This window comes from Nilaparvata lugens, chromosome 8, assembly GCF_014356525.2.
Source record: "Nilaparvata lugens isolate BPH chromosome 8, ASM1435652v1, whole genome shotgun sequence".
NCBI classification, from domain to species: domain Eukaryota; kingdom Metazoa; phylum Arthropoda; class Insecta; order Hemiptera; family Delphacidae; genus Nilaparvata; species Nilaparvata lugens.
Window position 1 is genome coordinate 5,395,501 of NC_052511.1, and position 19,011 is coordinate 5,414,511.

At 36.0% G+C, this 19,011-nt stretch overlaps 1 protein-coding gene across 1 annotated transcript in view; it reads left to right on the top strand.

The window, feature by feature from the left end:
- Positions 1-19,011, top strand: part of LOC111064202 (mitochondrial dicarboxylate carrier) — an 80,697-nt gene that overhangs the window by 30,250 nt on the left and 31,436 nt on the right. Inside the window, 1 exon segment of the mRNA XM_039433804.1 lies at positions 6,771-6,884. The gene's annotated coding sequence lies outside the window, so the exon portion shown is untranslated.

A 19,011-nucleotide genomic window follows, 5' to 3' on the forward strand; every position in this document is an offset into this window, starting at 1 on the left:
ATGAAGATGGGGTGGAAGTAGTGGAGAAGAAGAAGATGAAGCGAAAAAAGAAGATTAAGGAGAAGATGCGAAAAAATAAGAAGGGGAAGAAGTAGATGGAGAAGAAGATAAAAGAAGAATATTAGAGAAGATGGAGGAAGAAGAAGAAGAAGTAGATGAAGAATTAGAAGAAGAAAAAGAAGAAGTTGGCATGGATGAAAATAAGAATGGAACAGAACTCGATTCGTAGCCCTTACTTGAAACTTCATTGAAGAAAGTTGTTAGACCCTCTCGGTTAATTGAACTGCTCTTCCAGCCCAAGATTCATTTGCCATATTTGAACGAAAACAATTTCTCATACCAATAACTAGCACAGGTTATTCTTCCATTTTCGGAATTGAATTTTGTGAGTTCCATCGATAAAATGATCGATTCTGTCGTGATTTCCTTATCAGATTTTATCACTTCATGATTCTGGATTATATTATTACCTTGTAATCTGGTTTGCTTCTGGTGTTATGAGCTTTGTAATCTGATGTGTTAATGGGGTCATTAATGACCAGGTCTTCCTAATTTAGAAATTCATGAAGATTGACTGTTGTGTTGCGATTGTATTTTTGGTTTGTTTGCGTTGTTCTTTCCACTTCTCTATAATCATATAGACTATAAGGCGACAAACTTTTTGTAAACGAAAGACTATTCACTTCCTAAAGCTGGGTTTTCGTTATTCGTATATGCCGTCGTCAACCACGACAGGGAGAGAATCTCACATTGTGTAGATTTCAATTTGTTTACATAACCTGAAAGATTATGTTCAATTATGCTTTAATGAGCTTATGCTTTGGCAATATGTTGATATTATTAGAAATGTTTAATTCTTTAATAATAAAGACAAATAATAATGAAAAGTCATTTGATCAGTTGTTTCAGCAAACTTGAAATTTGGAGAATATGAACTTCAACAATGCTTTTCGTCGTCGACTGCGGAAATTTACGCACAAACGAAAATGTACCTTTAGTAAGGGATACTCGTAAAAAATTGAAAAAAGTTAAAGTGTACTTGGATTTTTACTTTCCTTGCCCTTTTACCATAGGTAAGGAAAGTATTGCTTACCGAAAAAAAATAAGGTACCCCATTTCTAAATTTCTATACGTTTCAAGGTCCCCTGAGTCCAAAACAGTGGTTTTTGGGTATTGGTGTGGGTGTGTGTGTGTGTGTGTGTGTGTGTGTGTGTGTGTGTGTATGAGTGTATGTGCGTCTGTGTACACGATATCTCATCTCCCAATTAACGGATTGACTTGAAATTTGGAACTTAAGGTCCTTACAATATAAGGATCCGACACGAACAATTTCGATCAAATGCGATTCAAGATGGCGGCTAAAATGGCGAAAATGTTGTCAAAAACAGGGTTTTTTGCGATTTCCTCGAAAACGGCTCCAACGATTAAAGCTATACCTAAAATAGTCATCGATAAGCTCTATCAAATGCCACAAGTCCCATATCTGTAAAAATTTCAGGAGCTCCGCCCCATCTATGCAAAGTTTGATTTTAGATTCTCAATCATCAGGCTTCACATTCAATTTGAACAAAAATTTTCGAGTGGAAAAGATTGAGCATGAGAATCTCTACAATTAATGTTCAGTAACATTTTCACCTAAAATTAAAAATAAGCTCGAAATTCGAGAAAATGTGATTATCCAATTGCAAACTGTTGGCAACTGCTGATTCTATTAAATGATTCACTATGACGAGATAGCAGTACTCGTGTGTCTCCAGCGTTATTGTACTGTCACCAGCTAGCTCAAATCTTTGAAGTTGTGTGAGTGCGCCACACCAGATTTTTTTCCATTCTGTGATACATTCCTTTTGATACAGTTTGTTCTATTCATACATTAGAATTTTACTGACTTACAATTTCTTTGACTAAGCTTGTGAATGACAACATGAACTTACTGTGTATACTTGGGTCTCTAGTCTCGGCCAATAACAATGGAGCTCAACCTCTATTGGTCAACAGCTATTGGCCAATCGTGGAGCCTTACCCACACTTTATATTTTACTTTCAGTTCAATAAACATTGATAATGGCACAACTACCGAAATGATCTAAAACTAGTAAGTAGGCTATATGATTTTTTTTCACAAATTAGTGGTTTTGACAACATTTTAAATAAATTTACAAGTAAATTTTTCCTTGGGAAGGCAAAGAATCAACAACACTGTTCTTCTATCGTTCTCCTTTATAACGTGGACCTCACTATAGACCACCATCGAAACTATAACAAGTACTGCACTACAGTAGTAGTTTAGCCGAAACTTTTCACACTACTTTTCATAGTTGTAGCTGGTTTAGCCGAATAAATGAAGCTGTCATGTTCTAAAATAACAATGTGTCGACCAAGGCAGTGAATCGGCAATGCTGTCTTCCTATCTTTCTCCATTGCCTCCATAACGTGGACCTCACTGTACAGACCACAATTTGAAACTATAGCAAGTACTGCACTACCGAAGCTGGTTTAGCCGAATAAATGAAGCAGTCATGTTCTAAAATAACAATGTGTCGACCAAGTCCTTTGTCTGATGGATGATGGTACACACCCACATACCAGCCTGCATTTAGTTGCTATAATATACACAGAGAAGAGCAGAGCATCGTTTAACCGACTGGAACGGTAGCCTAAACTTTGCATACAACTATCTACTTCCTCTCCGAAGAATGGAGTGAACGTGTGTGTAATAATATATACTAATAGAGAGTGCAATGATATAGTACGAGTCGACTTTGAATTGTTGGGGGCGTCATAAATCTCGAACTCGTATCGATAGAGTTTTGGAGTGATTCATCATCATTTAGTCAACATCCCTGTATAGTATTTGTGATTTGTATCTCATATGGAACATTCACAAGAATCTTCTGTGATGAAACCTGTATTTGTTTCTAATTTATAGCATAGAATAACCAATCTACATAAAAATAAAAAATCTGGTGTGGCGCACTCACACAATTTCCTTGCCGTTATGAAAATTGATCACCTGTCGCTAGTGTTCACGCGCATCTCAAGTCTACTATTCAAAGATCTGAGCCAGCTGGTGACAGGACAATAACGCTGGATAAACACGAGATCTGCTAACTCTTCATAGTGAATGATTTAATAGAATCAACAGTTGCCAACAGTTTGCAATATTGAATAATCACATTTTCTCGAATTTCGTGTTTATTTTCAATTTTAGGTGAAAATGTTACTGGACATTAATTGTAGAGATTTTCATGCTCAATCTTTTCAACTCGTTTAAATTATATCTGAGACCTCATAATTGGAAATCTGAAATCAAACTTTGCATAGACGGGGCGGAGCTTCTGAAATTTTTACATATATTATGAGACTTGTGGCAGTTGATATAGCTTATCAATGACTATTTTAGGTATAAATTTGATCAAAATCGTTGGAGCCATTTTCGTGAAAAACCCTGTTTTTGATATTTTCGCCATTTTAGCCGCCATCTTGAATTGCATTTGATCGAAATTGCTCGTAACGGATCCTTATAGCGTAAGGACCTTAATTATTCCAAATTTCAAGTCATTCCGTTAATTGGGTGATGAGATATCGTGTACACAGACGCACATACACTCATACACACACACATACAGACCAATACAAAGTTGAGAGACAAGTGAACAAAGAGAATCTATAGAAATGTAATTGAAACATTGTTGAAAATACAATAGAATTCCCTCTACGGAATTTTCATGCTATAGTGAGGTCCACGTTATAATGGCAGTGGATAATGGAGAACAGCGTTGCCGATTCTCTGTCATGATTTATTATATTTCTACATTGTCAAAATCAGATTTGGCATCGTTGCCGAGCTAGAAAAGGATAGTACTACCTGCTTTGTGGAATGATGGACAAATGTAGCAACATCAAAGTTAATCAACTACTGTCATTATAACGTGGACCTCACTATAGAATCATTTCTACTAAACTTATCTTCATTGATCACACTATCATCCGCCATAGTATTTCATGAAAACAGAATATCCACGTTCAAAACTATCCCAATCGATTGTAATAACCTCCACTGTTACTAGAGAATTTCTTTACGCCCACATCATGCGCCTAAAACTCGAAATGTCTATTCCAAATATGAATGTCAAACAAAGTTGTGAAAACATTTCATTTTGCGTTGAAAAGCGTAGCTTACAATGACGTAGGAACAGGTAGATTGAGAGGAGAGAGCGAGAAAATAGTGAATCAGTAGAGAAGATAAAAGAGAGACAGATAGTGAAAAGTTAGACTCCGTGTCGTGTAGTTTGAAAAATTGGAATGCAAGCATGAAACTGTGCTTCGTATAAGCGCTTAGTTAACTCTCATAGCAAGTGGAACAGTTGTAATTTATTTAAAAGCCAGTCTTTCTCATTAACTCTCTTGATGGAAAAATATATGGTTCTTGAAAAAAAAATGTAGAAAATTTTGTAATTCATTACAAACTAGTTACAAGTTGAATGAGCACGCTATTCGCTTGAAAAGTATGATTAGGTTTATCGTTTAATTTGAGAAATATTTGTTTATTTCAATCGAATATCCCGAGATGAACAACGTTTATTTATAGAATACTAACAAACTAACAAACAAACACACAAACAGACATTCATTTTTATATAAAGAGATTATTGTATACCTTTGTACTAATTCAAGTGGATAGCATAACCTATAATGTTTATTCATTCATAACTCTACCTTCATTGTATTATCATTCATCCCATCACGTTGGCTTAAAATACTTCTAGAAAGTCGCCTTTGTAAAATAATAAATATCTTTTCATACCATGATTTATCAGTGCTTGCTATTACAGGTTATGTATAGATTCTATCGTGATGTCAATCTGAATAGATTTCTCGACTTGATCTGATTTCGAAGCCGAATACAAAATTCATCTCTAGCATTGATCATAACTAAATCATGTGTTATATTATTGAACCATGTTATTATTATTATAATATGTAGTTAGAATTATTAGAACGCCCATGTCAACAAATGAGAAATTCAAGCTATTCTATAACTGAGTTACATACTGTATTCTAATTGCTAAGAGATCGTTTGGTAATGAATAAATGCTGTCAATGAAAGTTAGTATGAACTCTTCGAAAAGTATTAAACCTTCACAAGCGAGAGCAAAGCTCGTAATTTTGTCAAGTGTTAATCACTTGACAAGAGTGCAAACTCTGGCTTTTACTTGTTTGCAATATCGTAAGCGCCGACATAACTAATTTTAGGTCATTTGACACAATAGCTTGCACTATAAATTGCAGTACTTGAGTTCTTATCTGCCCTTTGTTTATATTTTTCACGTCATAAACGTTATTCCACTTCAATTTGAAAACTTTTCGTTGTATCTACTTGACGCGGTTACATCTTAATTAGCGTCAGATAATTTATGTAGGTCTTCTTAGTTTGAGTAGAATAGAATGCAGCTGTGATGCCTGGAGAATTTTATAAAAGGGTGGATGATTTTTTATTATGAGATCCACTCTCTCACATATACGCTCACATACGCTCTCTCAATAACCATGCAAATAACATCTCAGAGATTTTATCCTCTTGAAATACAAGTAATAATGATTAATAAAGTTTGATGATAAATTAAGTAGGCTAAACAGAATCATCTATCTTACTCATATTATCCATTTTGGTTTTGTTAGTTTAGTTTCTCTTGATTTGTTGCTGTTTAACAGCTCTCATGACCATATTTGAAATACTTGGACGTGTCTAGTCTCGGTGAATGACAGTAGAACTCAACCCCCATTGGTCAAAAGCTAATGGCCAATCTTAGGGCTTCATCCACACTATATTATATTCTGCTACTCAATGTTCAAGCTTTCAATTTACTAGGGATTGATAATGGTGTAACTACCAAAGCTAGTATCTCAAATTGGTTTGATTGATTAGTGGTTTTGACAGTTATATTATATGGTTATCTACCACAACATCACCTTCACAACAACAGAAAATCAATTATAATTGACCGAGCGAAGTGAGGTCTAAGATTCAAGTCGACGGTTTGGCATTTCTCTTAATGTTTAAATGTTTATCCTATGTTGCGCATTTACGGCGAAACGCGGTAATAGATTTTCATGAAATTTGACAGGTATGTTTTTTTTTTAATTGCGCGTCGACGTATATACAAGTTTTTTTTTGGAAATTTTGCATTTCAAGTACAATATAAAAGGAAAAAGGAGCCTCCTTCATCGCTACCTCCAACAAAGCCGTAGTGCATTCTTGTGACGTCATCACAGGTAGGGCTCCTACACCAATAAAACTTCGTTGATTTCAGCTGATCTATATTAGCTAGTGTTTTTATTGGTGTAGGAGCCCTACCTGTGATGACGTCACACGAATGCACTACGGCTTTGTTTACGGAGGTAGTGCCTTCATACGCTAATATTAGAGTAAAAATCAGACTATACAAATTATTCATCATAAATCAGCTGACAAGTGTTAGTGATTACACAGATGTGTGGAGAAGCCAGTCTATTGCTATATTTCTATAAGGTCTATAGTTTCAATCAGGTACTTGTGGATGAGAATACTGCGTAAGGTCTACTGTTCACAGAACTACTAGTGTAACTTGACATCACAAACTCCTGTTGTTAATAATATCATGGGAAAAGAATGTCATTCACTTGCTAGAATTTCACCAAGCTTATGAAAACCCTAAGAATTTTCTTTCTTCAGGGTTGGAAATTGTATGTAAAACAAAAGCTTTCATGAGTTTTTTATTTCTTTTCAGAGTTTCAACTGTACATGAGGATAATCTTCCTTCTCATGTTGACTGTCGATAAAAGAGTGCAAGATGGCATTGTCGAGCTCGTTTCAGCCGCCACTGGTACAAATTTTCATCAGGGTGAGTGGCACTGGCACATAAAAAATCTAGTACTTCTCAAGCATTTTGTAGGTAGATGGCTGTAAAGACGTGAATAATTCAGACATCTGGACTTAGGGATGTAGAAGATGAATTATCGCAGCTGTGAAGACGGAAGAGAGACTTTTCTTCCAGAGAGAGATAGAGAATGAGCGAGAGTGTGAGAGATACAGAGAGTCAGAGAGAGGGGGGAAGAAATCCTTGAAGTATCCTGGATCAAGGACCGTACTAGGACGAAAGATTGCAGGTCCCAAACTGAATTGTGGCCAAGGAGTGAGAGAGATAGAGTTATAGAAAGAGTGAGAAAGTGATAAAGTCCCATGAGAGGCTGTGCATGTGTGGAGCAAGCTATTGATCCAGGCTTATCCTGTGTTTCCCACTCCACTCCACCCCATCGTGGCAAGTCTCCAGATCTAGTATACCGTACTAGAAAATACTGCTGTACTTCTGAACCTCTACTACTGCATTATCAAGTGATTTAGCGCAATTGTCGATGCTTTATTGTGTTGGTGCTTTATTGTGTTGCAACGGTTGAATCATTGATCAGACCACAAATACTGTTCATTCTACTCTTTATTGATTCCTACAATAAGTACATCATCAAAACAATCTGGTGTGGCGCACTCACACAACTTTCCTTGCCGTTATGAAAATTGATCAAGTGACGCTAGTGTTCTTGCGCATCTCAAGTCTACTATTCTAAGATCTGAGCCAGTTGGTGACAGGACAATAGCGCTGCAGACATACGAAGACGGCTATCTCTTCTTAGTGAATGATTTAATAGAATCAACAGTTTGCAATCGAATAATCTTATTTTCTCGAATTTCGAGCTTATTTTCAATTTTAGGTGAAAATGCTACTGGACATTAATTGTAGAGATTTTTATGCTCAATCTTTTCCACTTGAAATTTTTTGTTTACATTGTATCTGAAGCCTGATAATTGGGAATCTAAAATCAAAGTTTGCATAGATGGGGCGGAGCTCCTAAAATTCTCACAGATATGAGATTTGTGGCAGTTGATAGAGTTTATCATTGATTTTTTTAGTTATGAATTTTATCAAAATCGTTGGAGCCGTTTTCGAAAAAATCGCGAAAAACCCTGTTTTTGACAACATTTTCGCCATTTTCTCCGAGATCTTGAATTGCATTAGATCGAAATTGTTCGAGTCGGATACTTATATTGTAAGGACCTTAAGTTCCAAATTTCAAGTCATTCCGTTAATTGGGAGATGAGATATCGTGTACACAGACGCACATACACTCATACACACATACACACACACACACACACACACACACACACACACCACACACACACACACACACATACACATACAGACAGACCAATACCCAAAAACCACTTTTTTGGACTCAGGGGACCTTGAAACGTAAATAAATTTATAAATTGGGATACCTTAATTTTTTTTCGGAGAGCAATACTTTCCTTACCTATGGTAATAGGGCAAGTAATATGGTAATAGGGCAAGTAATATGGTAATATGGTAATAGGTAACCTTGTGCTATTCCCCTCCCAAAATTAGATAAGGTTACACATAGTTCGAAATAGGTTAAGTCTTGTAGTTGTTCACTCCACAGAATTTCAACAGCTGATTACAAATATCTCACGTGGTTAGCTAATCGAAAAACAAAATTGTAACAGGAACTGGGTAAACTATCTAGAAATAATTGAACTGTTTCTCTGTATCAATCGTATTCGAATTTTCCGTTTTAGGCCCGCCGCAAAGTAGACCCACGTTAATTCACGAAAAGCAACCCACGCCGTGGGATGTTTTTAAACCATTGCTATAGAATTATTCATAATCAATCATATCAGCTGACAAGTGGATTATTCATTTCATGTATTACACAGATGTCTAGAGAATCCTAGCAATGGTTTATAAAACATCCCACGGCGTGGGTTGCTTTTCGTGGATTAGCGTGGGTCCACTTTGCGGCGGGTCTTAGCACTTGATATGTTAAAAATTATAAAATTGATATATGAAAATTGGTTAGCATCAGGATTAAACATTGAGCAAGGAGAGATATCATTGCGTGCTGAATTCCGAAACTTTCAAATTAATAATAAATTTAAGTGAAACTTTCTTCATTCAATATAATTTCTTCATAAAAGAAATTGCAGTTAGGCAAGCCAACTGTTTGAATATGCATTTAAAAATTGGGAAAGATACTTTTGTTATAACAGCGTTATATAGATCTCCATCACACTTGGACTTAACAGAATTTCTCATTGATCTGAGGCAGATTTTGGATGATAATGGAAAGCATTTTCATATCGTTCTAGGAGATTTGAACATCAACACAAAAGAACCAAATCAGCACAGGCAACTGGAAGACTATGATAATCTACTCAGTGAATATGGATTCCTACATTGTATAAAGAAGGCAACTCGTATTGGAAATAATAGCGCTTCATGTATAGATCATATTCTGATAAACTTTAAAAAATATATAATACCAATAGTTTTCCCAAATTCTATCACAGATCATTTTATAACTATTCTGGGAATTAAATATGATGCGGTGGAACACAATCACAACAGAAGAAAACACTACTATGAAAGTATTGATTATAATAAACTTTCATTAGCACTAACGAATGAGACCTGGAATTCCGTGTACCTGCAGGAATGCGCTGATAGTGCTTTGAAGGAAATGATAGAAATACTGAAGAAATACACAGAAGAATGTAAAGTTATTAATAGAGTATCGCACACAAAAAGAAAAATTAAGCCTTGGATTACAAATGGATTAATTACATCAATAAGAAAGAGAGATAAATTACACAGGCAAAGCAAGAATAATACAGCAAATCTACAGCTTAGAGAGAGTATTATAGAAGGTACAGAAATCTACTAACAACTGTAATAGAAAATGCGAAGAAACAATACTTTTCAAGGCGATTTGAAACTTCCAGCAACTCTAAGCAAACATGGGAAGTAATAAGAGAAATAACCGAAGTGCAACGGCCAAGAACACAAATCCACCAAATCAACTTGGGAGGGAGAGAATTGAAATTGGGAGATGATGATAAAGATATGGCAAATTCTTTCAATGAATTTTTTATTAGTATTGGATCAAAACTGGCCCAGGACATTCTAAATAGCGATTGTAATGGCGCAGATGAGCATGCGGCAGCTGATCAGATAGTCTGCCGGTCATTATTCTTTACACCTGTCAGTGAGGACGAAATGATAAAAATCATTAATAGTCTTAAAGCTAATAGTGCACCTGGACTCGATAATTTAAAACCAGATTTTTTCAAACAGAATAATACTATACTTGCCAAGCCTTTAACACATATTGCAAACAGAATTTTTGAGGAAGGTGTTTTTCCACAGTGTCTTAAGGAAGCTGTCATTTGTCCAATCTTCAAAACAGGAGATAAGAAAGATATGAATTGCTACAGACCCATATCATTACTCAGTACATTATCAAAAATTTTTGAAAAGTGTATCAAAACAAGACTGATCAGCTTTCTTGAAAAAAATAATCTTCTATCGCCAAACCAATATGGTTTTAGATCTAGTCGCAGTACAAATGATGCTATCCACTATGTGACCACTCAGATTGCCGATAAAATAAACATTGAAGAGAAACCATTAGCAGTATTCTTAGATTTAAAGAAGGCTTTTGATACGGTGTCACATGACATTCTTCTTTCAAGGCTTGATAACTATGGAATAAGAGGAGTCGCATGGAATCTTTTCAAGAGCTACCTATCAAACCGAACACAATGTGTCAGAGTCAATGGATGTATAAGCAACAAGCTGACTGTAAAGTTTGGAGTGCCACAAGGAACAGTACTAGGACCAATTCTTTTCTTCTCTACATAAATCCATTATGCAACATGGTAATAAATGGATCAATCACCACCTTTGCAGATGATACTGTTATACTGTTCTCTGAACCGACCTGGGAGATGACCTGGAGAGAAGCCGAGACTGGACTTCAGAGGGTGTCTCGCTGGTTGGCTGAAAATCTGCTAACATTGAACCATGAGAAAACCTTCTTTCTGACCTTTTCGGCGACTCAACATGGACAGCCAACAGGAGATGAGATAGTAATCAAGAATCAATGGAATAACACTTCATACACAGTTCACAGGAAACAGTCACAGAAATACCTGGGAGTTACTATGGACTCTTTTCTGCGCTGGGATCATCATCTCAATGAATTATGCGGGAGACTGAGGAAGACCATCTACAGATTCAGGATTCTGAGGACACTGGTCGACAAGGGATGTCTAAGAGTTGTCTACTTCTCTCTAGCACAGTCCCTCATGCTGTATGGGATTGTGGGATGGGGAGGTGCAAGCTTCTTGCACATTGAACCGCTCCTCAGGGTGCAGAAGCTGATCATGAGGGTCATCAACCAGAAGCCTCCACGCTATTCATCAGACCAGCTATTCAATGAGTTTGACGTGATGGATGCAAGACAGCTTTACTCCAAGGAGATACTATGCAGATTACACAAGAACCCAACAACATTTCAAACTAGAAACCACAACCACAACACCAGATACAGGAATCTTCTCATCACCAGTGTTGCAAGGAAGGCACTATACCAGAGACATTTCAATCATTTAGCACCAAAATTATATAATCTACTTCCTGCAAACTTTAAACAGATTAATCTCCTAGAAAGTTCAAAGCAATAGTACACAATTGGTTGATGAGCAAAGGAAGACAGAACATAGAAAACATTATTTCAAATAACAACTAACCACCTAATGACTTACTAAACACTAACTAATTGATAATACACACAAAAAACTAACAAAACCTACTCTAGAACATGGTACGCCATAGTGGAGTAGGTCAATTTCCACACAGAAAAACTGAACAAGTAGAGAACACATTATAAGAACCTTTTGTAACTAACTATTGTATGTAATATTGTAATTTATCTAATATTTTTGTAATTGATGTTGTAGTTTTAGTTTTTTGGGAAATAAACATTTATTATTATTATTATTCAACAAATAATGTCAATTCACAATATTTCAGCTACAGTACACAAAATTACAGAATTCCCTGCAAGGCTATACTGGTTGTGTAGGGGTGCTTTAGGTAGGCTATAACTAGTTTTCTTTGCATAAGTTTCACAACAATTTATAGTTGGGTATATTAATATTAGGCCTACAATAAGATTTGCATTATCATCATCTGTTGGTTGATTCGATTTTTCTGGGTTATCCAATGATTTTTTATACCTATGTGAATGAATTTCGAAAATTATAACTCACTAGTACCCTCTTTATATGTACTTTTTTATAAATACTAGTAGTTCTGTGAACAGTAGACCTCACGCAGTATTCTCATCCACAAGTACATTATTGAAACTATAGATCTTATGGAAATACAGCAATAGACTGGCTTCTCCACACATCTGTGTAATCACTTGTCAGCTGATTTATGATGAATAATTCTATAGTCTGATTTTTACTAATATTGGCGTACGAAGGAGGCTCCTTTTTCCTTTTATATCATCCTTGAAATGCAAAATTTCCAAAAACCTTGTATATACGTAGACGCGCAATTAAAAAAGGAACATACCTGTCAAATTTCACGAAAATCTATTACCGCGTTTCGCCGTAAATGCACAACATAAAAACATATTAACATTTAAACATTAAGAGAAATGCCAAACCGTCGACTTGAATCTTAAGCTGCGTACACATATTCGCGCTTCCAACCAGCACCGAGCACGCTCGGTCCGCCCTCGTACCACCATCGAACCACAGTCGCACCGCCCACGCACCCATCATGAACGTTATGGAAGATGTTAGATCTTCTCGCGTTCCCCGGTCGAACCATTGTTGCTCCCCGGTCGATCACCAATCGCTCTGCTGGAGTGACGTTCGGTTGCGGAGCAGAGCGAAAGTCTGTACGCACCTTTAGACCTCACTTCGCTCGGTCAATAACTAGTTTCAGCACTCATGCCATTTTCTATTAGCCCTATTAAAATACTTTATCAGAAACATTTTCTAGTACAGTCGGTACTAATTTTTAAAATAAGGGTTTAATTTGGTAGATAAGAGATTCTGGAAGTGTTCGGTTTTCTGATGATAATGAAGACTGTTACGATTCCACTCTACTTGTCTAAATTGGTTAGTGGGCGATAGAAAAATGCAGCCATTGTTGGCTCTGATTGGTTGATGATACACTCTTCAGTTAGCTGTGATACCACTTGCCACTTATGTAGTCTAGATGCAACATCTGTATAATCTCTTCCCGTTCTTCTTTCAGTCTCTTTTTCTTCTTCTCTTCTTCTAATACTACTCCTACTTCTTCATCTTCTTTTTCTCCATCTTCTTCTTCTCCTTCTCCTCTTCCTCCTTCTTCTTCTTCTCCTCCTCCTCCTCCTCCTCCTCCGTCTTCTTCTTCTTCTTCTCTCTTGAAGACACAGAGTTGATTCTTAATCAACTGAAGTCTCGAAGAAGTGTATGTCAGACCGCCTTCAAATACTTGACACCTTGTGATTGGTCCGCTTTGTTTAGGCTGCGTCACCAGCCACGCTCACAGCCAATCACAGACAAGCAACGCAAACCAACACATTCACGAATAGTTTCCAAGTTTACCGATAGGTAGCACTAGCTACAGGCTCGTTTCCTGTGGGATATTCTTCTTCTTCTTCTTCTTCTTCTTCTTCTTCTTCTTCTTTTTCTTCGTTTCTTCTTCTTCTTCTTCTTCTTTTTCTTCGTTTCTTCTTCTTCTTCTTCTTCTTCATCTTCATCTCTCTCTTGAAGACAAGTGTTGATTCTTGATCAACTGGAGTCTCGAAGAAGTGTAGTTAGACCGCGTTCAAATACTTGCACATTTTATTGGTCCGCTTTGTTTAGGCTTCGTCAACAGCCACGCCCACAGCCAATCACAGCCTAGCAACTCTAACCAACACATTCACGAATAGTTTCCAAGTTACCGATAGGTAGCACTAGCTACAGGCTCGTTTCCTGTGGGATATTCTTCTTCTTCTTCTTCTTCTTTTCTTCTTTTCTCTTCTTCTTCTTCTTCTTCTTTTTCTTCGTTTCTTCTCTTCTTCTTCTTCTTCCTCTTTTTCTTCGTTTCTTCTTCTTCTTCTTCTTCTTCATCTTCATCTTCTCTCTTGAAGACACAGAGTTGATTCTTGATCAACTGAAGTCTCGAAGAAGTGTATGTCAGACCGCCTTCAAATACTTGACACCTTGTGATTGGTCCGCTTTGTTTAGGCTGCGTCACCAGCCACGCTCACAGCCAATCACAGACAAGCAACGCAAACAACACATTCACGAATAGTTTCCAAGTTTACCGATAGGTAGCACTAGCTACAGGCTCGTTTCCTGTGGGATATTCTTCTTCTTCTTCTTCTTCTTTTCTTCTTTTCTCTTCTTCTTCTTCTTTTTTCTTCGTTTCTTCTCTTCTTCTTCTTCTTTTTTCTTCGTTTCTTCTCTTCTTCTTCTTCTTCTTCATCTTCATCTCTCTCTTGAAGACAAGTGTTGATTCTTGATCAACTGGAGTCTCGAAGAAGTGTATGTTAGACCGCGTTCAAATACTTGACACATTGTTATTGGTCCGCTTTGTTTAGGCTTCGTCAACAGCCACGCCCACAGCCAATCACAGCCTAGCAACTCTAACCAACACTCTCACAGAATACTTTCCAAGTTTACCGATTGATGGCACTAGGTACAGGCTTGTTTTACTGTAGGATATTGTAGACAATCTTAGAGATTTTAAAGGTACCTAATTGTTCTTCTTCTTCTTCTTCTTCTTCACCTTCTACTCTTATTCCTCCTCCTCCTCCGTCGTAAGTTGATGGGAAGGATATTATTCCATACCCTTTTCAGAGTGTCTACAATAATTGTTGAAATACCGCCGATTTATGTAGTTACATTTCAATATTGTAGGCTATTATCGATATTCAAATTGCATTCAATCTGCATACTGATTAATAATGTTTAATACTTTGTAAAATTTGTTGAATAATTAGCTATACATTCATTTATTGTAAATTAGTGTATAAGCCAGAATTAATTATTAGTTGCTAGAATGAAGAACTCTAATCTAATCCATCTCCTCCACCTCCTTCACCTCCTCTTGTCTTTTTCTACTTCTTCTCTTTCATCTTCACCTTCATTTTCTTATTTTCCACTTCTTCTCCTCATCTGTCTACCTTCATATCTACTGCCTTCCCTCGTCTCTACTTTTTCTCCTTCTTTCTTCTTCCTCCTACATGCTTTCTTTCTTCTCACCTTTCTTCTTTTCTTCTTCTTCTTTCTTCTTCTCTTCTTCTCTTCTTCTTCTTCTTTCTTCTTCTTCTTCTTCTCTTCTTCTTCTTCTTCTCTTCTTCTTCTTCTTCTTATTCTTCTTCTAGTTCATCTTATTATTATTATTTTCCTTCTCCACTTCTTCCTCTTTCTCCTCCTCTATGCTAATGGGAAGGATGTTATTCTAAATTCTTTCCAGTGAGTCAATAAATATTTGTTGAAACACAGTCGATTTATGTGGTTACATTACAATATTGTATCAAATTGCATTCAATCTTCATTTTGATTTATAATAATCTATCATACTTTGTAAAATCCGTTGAATAATCAACTATACTATCATTTATTGTGAATCAGTGTATAAGCCAGAATCAACTGTACCCTACATGAATGAATAACTCTAACTCATCTCCTCCTCCTCCTCCTTCACCTCCTCTTGTCTTTTTCTACTTCTTCTCCTCCATCTTCACCTTCATTTTCTTCTTCTCCTTCATCTCCACTTCTCCTTCCTCTACTTCTCTTTCTTCTTCTTCTTCTTCTTCTTCTTCTTCTTCTTCTTCTCTCTTGATGACAGTTTCGTCTCCAGTGGATATCAGCCGTATTCTTCTTGAATACCAATAAGATACCAGTAGAGTAGCAATATTGCCTTCTTTATCCGTATGCTCGCGGAAATCATTTTTGCAGTCCTGAACGGAATGTTGGTGTATCACGATAATGCGATAACTTATATGGTTGTAGTTAGAATATACTAGATCCTCATCTCATACCAAATATCGCCAAAGAATTCTCTCTCAACAACTTCCAAGTACTTTCTCTGCTGTCAATTACGTGTTTATCATATGATTGAGAATTGACTTGAAGACATCATGTTCTAATTGACTCAGCGAAGTGAGGTCTAAAATTCAAGTCGACGGTTTGGAATTTCTCTTAATGTTTAAATGTAATAAGGGGAATGCTCTGATGTGTCAATTGTCGAATATTGATGACTGTGTGAATGCGTGTGTGTATGTGTCTTATCTTTTTCATATGTCCCATTATTCAAACTCCTATTCACGGACAGTTTAAAGTTGATTTCTACTGTATTATTGATACATTATGATATAGTGCCAAATTAACCTTTCAGAAGTGACTAGTATCTTTAAATTGTTAGTTATAGGTATCTGATGAGATGTTTTTTTATTTTGTTGTATTGCTGATGTAAACAATAAAACTTGAACTTGAAACATGTTTATATGTTGCGCATTTTACGGCGAAACGCGGTAATAGATTTTTATGAAATTTGACAGGTATGTTCCTTTTTTAATTGCGCGTCGACATATATACAAGGTTTTTGGAAATTTTGCATTTCAAGGATAATATAAAAGGAAAAAGTAGCCTCCTTCATACGCCAGTATTAGAGTAAAAATCAGACTATTATTATTCATCATAAATCAGCTGACAAGTGATTACAGAGATGTGTGGAGAAGCCAGTCTATTGCTGTATTTCCATAAGGTCTATAGTTTCAATCAGGTACTTGTGGATGAGAATACTGCGTGAGGTCTACTGTTCACAGAACTAGTAGTTAGTTCATTTTCATTCAAGTACTGTTCAGACTTTAGAAGTGTGATAGTCAACATGTTGTAGAATGGGTCTATAGTGAGATTCACGTTTTTAAATCAGCGGAAATGATAGGAAGGCATTGTTGTCATTTCTCTTTTTCTACTTCCTTCTTCAGTAAATAGCTGTGATTCCATTTATCCCCGTAAATCTGATCTGATATTAATTGTTTAGTCTTGTTAATAATGATCAATTATATCTCAGATATTAAGGTGAAATTTCACCTTAATATGGAGAAATTCCACAACATCTCTCTGTTCATAGTGTAAATTATATCTCGGATATCTTAAGGTGCGTACAGATTTACGCGCCGAGAACATGAGCAATTCACTTTTAATCAGCTGATGCCAAGCTTTTTATATCTGTATCTTACCGTTTCTGTAAAAATACAGATATAATCAGCTGATTAAAAGTGAATTGCTAATGTTCGCGGCGCGTATATCTGTACGCACCTTTATATTCGCCAATAAAACAACGTTTTAAACATCGACATTCAGTCCATTATTTATGTATATAAAACAATTATTCTTTAAAAGCTCGAAGTACTTCAGTAAGCGAAATTGTTATAAATAATTGACTGCATGTCACTGTATAAAACATCAAAATAGTGTGTCAATACTTTGCAGTTCGGAATGGATAAAAAACCATCATCTTTAAAATATATCTTTTCATTCTTAAATCATTGTCATAATTGGAATTAAATATTGTGGTAGTCCATCATATTTCTTCAGAGCTTACAAATGGTTTGGCAACAACGGTGCAGAGGTAGAAAATAAATCTCGGATATCTTATATTCGCCAATGAAATATATCTCACACTATTTCCTTGTTTTAAACAACGACATGCATTCAGCTATTTATGTAAATAAACAATTATTCTTCAAAAGCTGGAAATACTTCTTTGAGTGAGTGAGTGAAATTGTTATTTAAATAAATAATTGACTGCATGATGCTGTATAAAACATCAAAATAGTGTGTCAATACATTGCAGTTCGAAATTGATCAAAAAACCATCATCTTTAAAATATATCTTTCCATCAATGTCATAATTGGAATTGAATATTGTCATAGTCCATCACATTTTCTTCTCGTCATATTCCTATCAGAGCTTGGTTTGGCAACGGTGCAGAGCTAGAAAGTAAAAGAAATATCTGTTTTGTCCAATGATAGACAAGGATAAGAACATTTTATTGTCTTTTCCTTAAGGGCTACTTTTAATATAAAATCTCAGTACTTTTTGTGTAGTTGAGAAGTTGATATTGTGGTAATTATTCATATTGAATGAAAAAGACTAAGAAATTGTCAAAATACCACAAATACCATAAATCAGTGGTTTTTTGACAATTTCTTAGTCTTTTTCATTCAAAATCTCAGTACCCTTTTAAATTATTTTGTCACAACATGTTTCGGACACTAATGCCATTTTCAAGACTTGAAAGTGATTTAAAAGGGTAGCCTATTGAAATTTATATTTTTATTTATAATGATAACCAACCTTTGAGTTAATCAGGTGCCAACTTCTTCATAACGTGAAACTCTCTATAGTTTTGTAGGGGTGTTTAAGTAGGGTCTGCACTAATTGAGGCTTGCAAGAGCTTTACAATAATCCAGCCACCGATTCTGATCCAAGTTGTTAGAGTAGTTGAGGTTGAGTGGGATATTGTGGGACGCCATAACCCTCGATGTATCGATAATGAGTCGATAATACTGTGGCTGTAATATGCATGCATATGGGCTGTAAGCTGCATAATGGGATTGTGGGAAAGGGTAATTAGCTGAAAACTGTTTCGGGATTTATTCCATTTATTCATACCAATGAAATTGCTTTCAAAGTAACGTTTTGAAACATACTGCAATTTAACCATTTTCATTCCTTAAGCACTGTTTTTCATGTTGTAAGTAATATTCTATATTACTAGTAGTTCTGTGAACAGTAGACCTCACGCAGTATTCTCATCCACAAGTACCTGATTGGAACTATAGACCTTATGGAAATACAGCAATAGACTGGCTTCTCCACACATCTGTGTAATCACTTGTCAGCTGATTTATGATGAATAATTCTATAGTCTGATTTTTACTCTAATATTGGCGTATGAAGGAGGCTCCTTTTTCCTTTTATATTATCCTCAAAATGCAAAATTTCTAAAAACCTTGTATAGACGTCGACGCGCAATATAAAAAGGAGCATACCTGTCAAATTTCATGAAAATCTATTACCGCGTTTCGCCGTAAATGCGCAACATATA